This window comes from Talpa europaea (assembly GCF_964194135.1).
Source record: "Talpa europaea genome assembly, chromosome: 8".
Classification (NCBI taxonomy): Eukaryota; Metazoa; Chordata; class Mammalia; order Eulipotyphla; family Talpidae; genus Talpa; species Talpa europaea.
The window spans coordinates 12,411,705-12,420,074 of NC_140075.1; the positions used below are offsets into that span (position 1 = coordinate 12,411,705).

General features: G+C 51.4%; 1 pseudogene across 1 annotated transcript; it reads right to left on the reverse strand.

Annotated features, from left to right (window-relative positions):
* Positions 1–6,776: 6,776 nt before the first annotated feature.
* LOC311175158 (olfactory receptor 2T27-like) lies at positions 6,777–7,703 on the reverse strand (annotated as a pseudogene). Its single transcript has one exon. The product of its transcript is annotated as an olfactory receptor 2T27-like (transcript).
* Positions 7,704–8,370: the final 667 nt, after the last annotated feature.

An 8,370-nucleotide genomic window follows, 5' to 3' on the forward strand; every position in this document is an offset into this window, starting at 1 on the left:
TCAGTCCTCTCAGATTTGCTGCGTGTCTCCTGTGGACACAACACAGTGTTGGTTCCGAAATTCCAAGGAGGAAGCAATTACCGGGGACAGCGGCCACGGCCCATGAGCGGGAAGTGAGGCGAGGCCGGTGGGGCGGGTGCGAGGCAGGCCTGGCCCTCGGTGGCCTGGAGGGGCCTGGCAGGGGCACGGGTGCGTGCGCTGCACTACTCGGGACGCACCTCACAGCACGAAGGGAAGGAGACGCATCTGGAGGAGACTAATCGGCGAAGAAAAACAATAAACTATTTCCAGACTGATTCAAAACCGTCACATCTAGAATTATATTTAAAAAAAAAAAATAGCCTTGCAGGTTAAACGCATGATCCGTCATGGGAGGGGGTGACCGTGTACATATTCATGTGCTTCTCCATCTGCGTGTGCGCGTGTGTGTGCGTGTCTGCATGTGTGCGCATTTGTGTGCATGTGTGTGCGCGTGTGTGCGCGTGTGTGCGCGTGTGTGTGCATGGAGAGAGAGAGAGAGGGAGGGAGGGAGCGCTTTGGACGGCCTTACCTGCCCTGAGAACTGGGCGCGCACAGGCGAGTGGGATGGGTGAGGAGCGGGGACGCCCCCCAACCCCCACACCTGACCTTGGCGCGCACAGCCCTGGGGTCGTCCCCCCCCCCCCCCCCCCCCCCGGCGGTGCCCGCCCTTCTCTCAGAGCATGCGCTTCCGCGGGCGCGGCGAGCTTCGGGTGGAGACGGGCTCTCTTGGGGTCTGCTGGCTGAGGCGGGGCTGTGCAGCATCCTCAAGAGAGCGGGACGCGCTGGCTGGCGCCTGGGCGCGGGGGTGGGCGGTCCTGCTGTGCAGCCCTGTCTGGAGGCGGGGAGGCTGATGAGGCATCTCCGCGGCGCGCCCAGTGGGGGGACCCGCGCTCTGGTGAGCCGGCACCTCCCCGCGGGCTGCTTGGGCCTCGGGCTCTGGGGCGGGCGACCCACGGCACTGGGAGCCTGCCTGCCCGCCGCCGCCCCCGACCGCGCCTGCTGCGTGCCCTTCCTCTCCGCGGGGCAGTGCCTCGCTGCCGCGCCCCTGTGACATCCGCACCCAGTGAGCTGGGCGCGCTTGTCAGGTCCCCCCACCCGGAGAGCTGGGCGCGCCTGTCAGGCCCCCCCACCCGGTGAGCTGGGGCAGCTCCTGTCAGGTCCCCCCACCCGGTGAGCTGGGGCAGCTCCTGCACTGTAGTCCCGGGCACGTCTGTGGAGATGCTAGGCCGCGGCCGGGCGGGAGCCAGGGCGCTCGGACTCAGGGCTGGGACCCGCACCGGCCGCATGGCCTAGGCTTTCTCTTCTCCAAGATGACCTGGGTCCCGTCGCTTCCCAGGAAAAATCTGGGGAAATGGAATTGAGCGCGCGTGGTTGTGCCCGCCTCGTGCAGCGCCCTGGCTTCTGCAGGAGGCGCGGCCGCCGCCTTGCAGAGCCTGTGGCGCGCTGTGCTCACCTGCAGGGAAGCTGGTCTCAGTCCCAGCTGGGCGCCTGCTGCTCTGCACAGGCCACCTACTTGGTGTTGCTGTCCGTGCTCGGAGAGAAGACAGGTCTGGGCCCGCAGAGAGCCCTCTTGGGGCCCTCTGGCTGACAGGCCGCCAAATCGATTATCTCCTCTTTCTCCTTGGACACCGCGCCTCCGTGTGGCCGCCGGGCCCCAGGGGCCCTCGAGAGTGTCACAGGCAGAGTGTGTAGCTGTCCCAGGGGCTGCAGGCCGCAGGTGTCTTCTGTGTTACGCCTGTGTTTTGGGTGAAACATTTTTCAGCACGTCCAGGAGGTGTGGCATGGGACACGCGGGGCTCTGAAGCGCCCTGGGTGCAGCGCTGATATGATTTGCAGTAAGAGTGTGTTGTGCATGAGCTCCCAGAGAGGGATTTCAGAATTTACAATATTCTCAGCCTCGTTCTATTGCAGGGAGGTGTGTTTGTCTAGGGAAATTTAAGTCTGTTTAAATTTTAGCCTGTCAAACTCTTCATTTTAGGAGCTGGTGTTTGGCAACCAGCTTAGATTTTTTTTGAAAAAAAGATTTATTTATTTATGCATACCAGAACTGGGGTACAGTCCAGAGGTGCAGGAGGGTGAGAGGATTCCCCAGAGACATAGCAGGGAGCAGAACAGGCAGATGACCAAAATCCACTGCTGAGGGAAGCAGTGGGCGAGGCAGGAGAGGTCTGCTGCGCCATGTGGGTCAGCTCCCTGGCCAGGGATTGAACTCGTGCTGCAGAGGCTGTGGTTTGCTTCATAGTGCTGTGTCTTTAGCCCTTGCACCTCCAGGGAGGCCCCCATTGTATGCGGAGATTTGGGGAAAGAAAGAAATTTCAATAGCATGAGAGTGGAGATGGTGCAGTCGGAGACATCACAGGAAAGCTGCAGAGGCCATTAACTCTCAGCTTTCTTGACATATATAACAGATCAGGACATTCCTATTGTAGATGATACTTGTATTTAATCTTCATTCACTCCAATTACATAATGTGCAATTTTTATTGCAAAAATTTTTTTTTTCTTTCCCTAAAGCACCTGAAAGAATTTCTCCAGAACACCAGTTATGATTCACTGAATTTCGGCTGCAGGAGTAAAATACAAAATTTTGGAATCCACATCCTAGATTTGAAATGAAGATTAGTGTCCCGCAATCGGCCAGCCCTTCCTTCAAGTGTCATCACTAATGGCAAGAATGCCAGGGACGAGGGGACAGTCTCCCCACGTGTGCAGTTTTGGGCGTGTTCCTTAAGCAAGGAAGGAAGAGAACAGACACAGATTCGAGGCTGGCCTCGGAAGGGGCTGAGCACGTGAGCAACCCGGCCCATGTTTATTTAGCTTCAGGGTAAATCTGTCTCCCGATCTAGATCTAGAACTTTCCAGTCCTGGTTATCATCACTGTTCTGTTATTTTCCCCTGGGCATCATGTGAGAAAGACATTTAGGGTATGTTATGGATTGACAACAGGAGAGGATATTTGTTGTGGTAACAAGCGATCCAAGAAGATGAGGTGCATGTGCGCCAAGCTCCTGAGATTCCGCATGGCCGGAGTCAGAAGAGGAGGAGTGAAGAGGCCACTGTGAGCAAGGAGGGTGAAACAGTCATCATTCAACAGTCTCCCACCAAACAGGAGCCAGGCCCCTAGGGCTCGACAAGTGAGCTCCCGTGGACCTGCAGAGATGAGCTAATACTTTCATTTCTCACACATTTTGAACACTGAGGAGGAGCAAGCGCCCCCAGACCCGTTTTGTGAGGCCCACATTAGTCAGAGACCAGAAGCAGACAAGGACGTCACAAAGAGGACTTTGGGCCTTCCCTGAGGAGACAGATATGATAAACTCTCCACAAAGCAGTGGCAAACTGACATCAAGGGTCATGGCCACCCCCACCCCCGTGGGCTTTTTTCGGGGGGGCAGGCTCGGGCCACAGCTCAGATCACCCAGGGGACTGACCCCTTCTCGGAGAGGAAAGACAGAAACCCTCTAACCCCTTGGCGGTAGCAGAGGAAGCTCTGGCAAGACGCAAGGTGCATTTGTGGTGAAGATGCTTGGTGCCAAGGGGAGAAGGAGCCACCTCAGTGTGAGACAGGCCAGAAACCCACCCCGCAGCCAGCACCGGGCTCTAGTGAGGAGCTGGAAGCCTCCTTAGGGCCAAGGCTCTGCTCCCTCGCCGCGGCCCCGCCACCCCTCGCGCCTGGCGCCGCGCAGCACAGAGGGGCGCACACAGGACCCCTGGGACCATGTGTGACCGCAGTGCCGCGAGGCAGGCGGCCGGGAGAGGCCAAGCACCTGCTCGGAGGGTAGCATTCAGGCGCTCTCCCAGAAGGCGGTCAGGGCGGCCGAGCTGGGCACAGCCTTGAGGGACCACAGGGGTGTGGCTGACCAGCAACTGGATGCGCTTCCAGCGAGGAGGGCCGAGGCCGCTGGTGATGCAGAAGGGCTGGAGGGCCGGGGACGCTGCTGAGTAAAGGACATGGTGGAGGAGGACGGAGCTGAGTCCGCCCTCGCCCAGGTGGCAGAGAAGGAAGGGCCGGAACCCCGACACAGCAGCCCCGGGCGCGACACACCCGCGGCCCGAGCCGGCCCGGGGGTGTGCGGGCAGATGCGCAGACGTCCCTCCAGGAGGGGAGGCCTCCTTGGACACCGCCCAACCACGCCTCAGGAGTGGAGGAGGCCAAGGAGCAGGGAGACACCAACCCCGCACGCGCAGACGTGCGGGATGGGCGCGGGCAGGCTGGTGGTGGGGGCAGGATCCGCGTGCACGTGGGGTGGAAGCACCTCTGAATAGGTGCGGCCCTCGAGGCGTGGAACCGGTGTGATCTCAGGGAAATACTTACAGTTTTAAAGTGAAAGACAAATGGCCTGTTTCGGAAGTCCTCCATATTTGGTGCTTCCAGAGCAAGGAGACACATTTAATATGTTGACAGAGCATGTTGAAATCTTCAATTCCAGAAATGGGCGCAGGATTGACAATTCCTTGTGCTTGTGATTAAGTGATAAAATGGTCATTGATTTTAATTATCTACAAAGAAACACAATCATGCATTTCCCATTTTGAACCGAACAATGTTCTTATTTTTCCGCCTATGATAGTCTTAAGCTCCAAGAGTGAGACCCCGCTAGGGAGAAGGAGTCGTAATAGCCATGGAGAGCGATAAAAGACGACTGTTTAGGACGGGCAGTTACATCAACGAGTCTAGCTAAAGAAACTGGTAGAATGCATGCCAGTAATTGTGTCAGAATGTGTCTGTCAAGTTTATAAAGTTATCAGAAGTTTACATTTTCTACAATTTATAATAATCTGAATGAGCGTGAGATTGTATTGAAGTCATTATTTAGAAATACTAAGCTTCACCCATTAGAGAGGATTTTAGTAGACATCTTTAAAGTTGAGTTTGCAAGCCGACACAAGCTATGGTGCACATGTCAGCATTATAGTGATTACATTTTCTGGTGAAGAAAACAGCAAAGGATCCAAATAGGCCTTTGCCAAGGAAGCCACAAAGGTGGCGCTCAGGTGCATGAGAGGGCACTCAGTGTCCCAACTGGTGAGGGCGCTCAGTCTCCCCACTCAAAGCCATGTGAGCTGCCCCATCACTCCGAAGGACTGGCTGTGACTTCTACTACCGTCAGCAGCACTGGAGAGGGCTCCTTGGAGGAACTCTAAATTACTCTCCTACACTAAGATATTTTTAGAGATCAATAGTTAATACAACGATCTTTTCTAACTTTACTAATTATGAATGTCTTACTTTGCCTAATTTGTACATTAATCTTTCACACAGCTGAGTATGTTTAGGAAAAATTGTTGCTGTCAAGTTTGGTATAATCTGATTTTTAGGCTTCCACTTGGGGACCTTGGAAGGATGGGCCTGGATAAGGGGGAGTACTGTGGTGATGAAGACAAGTGACAGCAAGTGTGAGCAAAGGTGTGGTGATAGGGTACCCCCATGCACTGTTGGGGAACAGTATATTAAAACACGTATTCCTCAGAAATTACAGTAAAACTCATATGATCCAGCAATTCCACTTCTGGGTATTTATCCAAAGGAAAATAAAAAAAAAAAAACTAATTCCAAAATGCATATGCTCACCTATGTTTCTCACACCACCACACACGGGAACCAACGGAGGTTCCAACGATGGGTGGGTGGGGAGGGAAGTGGTGTGGTGTGTGTGTGTGTGTGTGTGTACATGTCTGTGTATGGGGAGACCGCAACACAATTTTTAAAAAGATGAAATGTCACCATATGTGACACCATGCATGTCCTGGGGTGGGGAGCGAGTCAGAGGAAGAGTCAAATGCCCTGTGGGTTCACTCACATGGAAGTCTAAAAGCGAACAAGACACAGCAGAGGGATGATGCTACATGAAATACGTCAGATGGGAAGGGCAGATACCAGATGGCCAGTAATATGCAGAATCTAGAGATGCCAAGTTGAGAGTCAGAGAAAGACCAACTTAAAAACTAACATTAGAACTCTGACTACAGAGCTGAGCATCCAAGGGTGGGTACAGGTGGGGGCCGGCCCCTGGGCTGTTGTGGGGGTGTGGGTGATCAGTGGCAGATGCACCCAGGTGGCCAAACCTGACACTTGACTGGGAGGCTCCTAGTGTCCCCACAGTTAAGAGAATAGATGATCACTAATAAAAGGTGGCTACCAGATGAAAGTGGGCATGGGGTGTGGGTGGCGTATGAAGTGAGGAAAGAGGATTAACCCTCACATTTACCTTGTGTGGTGTGTGGGGTAACAAGATGTGTGGTGAGCAGTTCACAGGGAAATCAACATGCTGTAATCTGAAAAACAAAACTACTATTGCATATTAATTATTTCTCAGTGTGAAAACCCAAAATGCTAAAAAATGTGTATTAGTATATATAATAGAGAAATAAATTTTCATTCAGAAATTCCAGGTTATTGAATTATAGCAAGTAGTATTTTAAGAGATATTTCAAAATTTATATAAACAATGTATACTTTAAAATATACATCATTATATATTTACAATGGTAGTTTTGGAATATATCTACAATTTTAAAGACAAAATTTTCAAGATAACATGGCTCCTCTCCCTTATGAACCATACTTTTTGAAAATTGACAAATAGGAAAATTACATAGGAATAAAAATATATTTTATGTATCATATTAATAACCAGGTCTTCACTGATGGTGACATTGGCTACAAAAGAATATAAAAACAGGTACTGTTCCATTTCAAAGCATAAACCATCACTGTTCTGGATTTACATTGGGTACCAGGAAACCTTATATTGTCATATTCTGAAAACCTTCCTAAAAGCTTGATTGACATCCTTGTTTTGCAGGCTGTAGATGAGGGGATTGAACGTGGGTGAAATGATGGTGTAGATCACAGAGACTACTTCTTCCTGCTCGGGGGAGTGGTAGGACTTTGGCACAAGGTACTTAGTGATTGCAGCCCCATATAAGAGCAACACCACAGTCATGTGAGAAGAGCAAGTAGCCAAGGATTTCCAGAGAGCCTAGCCTGATCCCATGCCCAGAACAGTGGAGAGTATGCTTCCATAGGAGCACAGAATGGCTGAGATGGGAGGAATGAATAAAATCACAGCACTAAAATAAATCCCCTTTTCATATTGCAAAGTGTCAGTACAGGCCACTTTGAGGAGCACTGGGATCTCACAAAAGAAATAGTGGATTTCCCTGGAGGCGCAGTAAGGAAGTGTCAGAGTATAGACCACATGGATCAAGGAATTGAGCAGGGCACCCAGCCAGGTCACAAGCACCAGGAGCACACAGACCTTGGGGCGCATGAGGATGGGGTAGCGCAGAGGGTGGCAGATGGCCACGTAGCGGTCATAAGCCATGACCGCCAGCAGCAGGCACTCCAACCCCCAAAGAGTGGAGAAGAGGAACACCTGGAAGCTACACTCAATGAAGGAGATGAGGTGGTCCCTAGACAGAAAATCCACCACCACCTTTGGGAGAAATATGGAGATATAGAGGAGATCCATGAGGGACAGCTGGCTGAGCAGAAATTACATGGGGGTGTGGAGAAGAGGGTCGGCCCAGATGAAGATGATTATTATGGTGTTGCCGAACAGGGCCAGCAGGAGATCGAGCAGGGTGAGTTTGAAGAGGACCCAGGGCACTGGGGTGCTGTGGAACAGATCCAAGAGGACAAAATCACTGCCTTAGGTCTGGTTGCTCAGCCATGCCATGCTCGTGTTTTGAATTTGTAACCTTGGAGTGTTTTTCACAAGCGTAATGTTCATTGACCCTGCAAGATTTTTGCAAATAAAGGCATGTGCCACTTTTAATATTGCAAGTCTATTTTACTCCCTGCACTTCACCCTTCAGCTTTATTAGTTAAGAAATATATTTACATTTACTGGACTTTACTAAAGTATCTTAAGTTACCATCTAGGATTCTTGCCACACTGATAAAAGGCAATATTGGCTACCTTTAAAATGTTATTTTGAAACATTTTTGTCATTATTTTTTTAGAAATTGCATTCCTCAATTAATTACTATTAAGTTATGCTTTAAGTAGCATACATAAATAAATGCATTAATTAATGAACACCTGCATCACTATTATGCACTTCAATAATGTGGAGTATCAGGGCCTTCCTGGTGGTGCAGGGGGTTAAGACACAAACTATGAAGCTCTCCACTGCCACTGCAGCGTGATTTCAATCCTGGGCCAGGGCCCTACCCACATGGTGCAGCAGACCTTTCTTGACACCCCTGCTGCTCCCTTCAGCAGTGTATTTCAGTCAATCTGCCTGTTCTGTTCCCCACTCTGTCTGGTGAATCCTCACGCCCCCACACCTCTCATCTGTACCCTGGTTCTTGTAAGCATAAATAAATAAATCTTAAAAAAA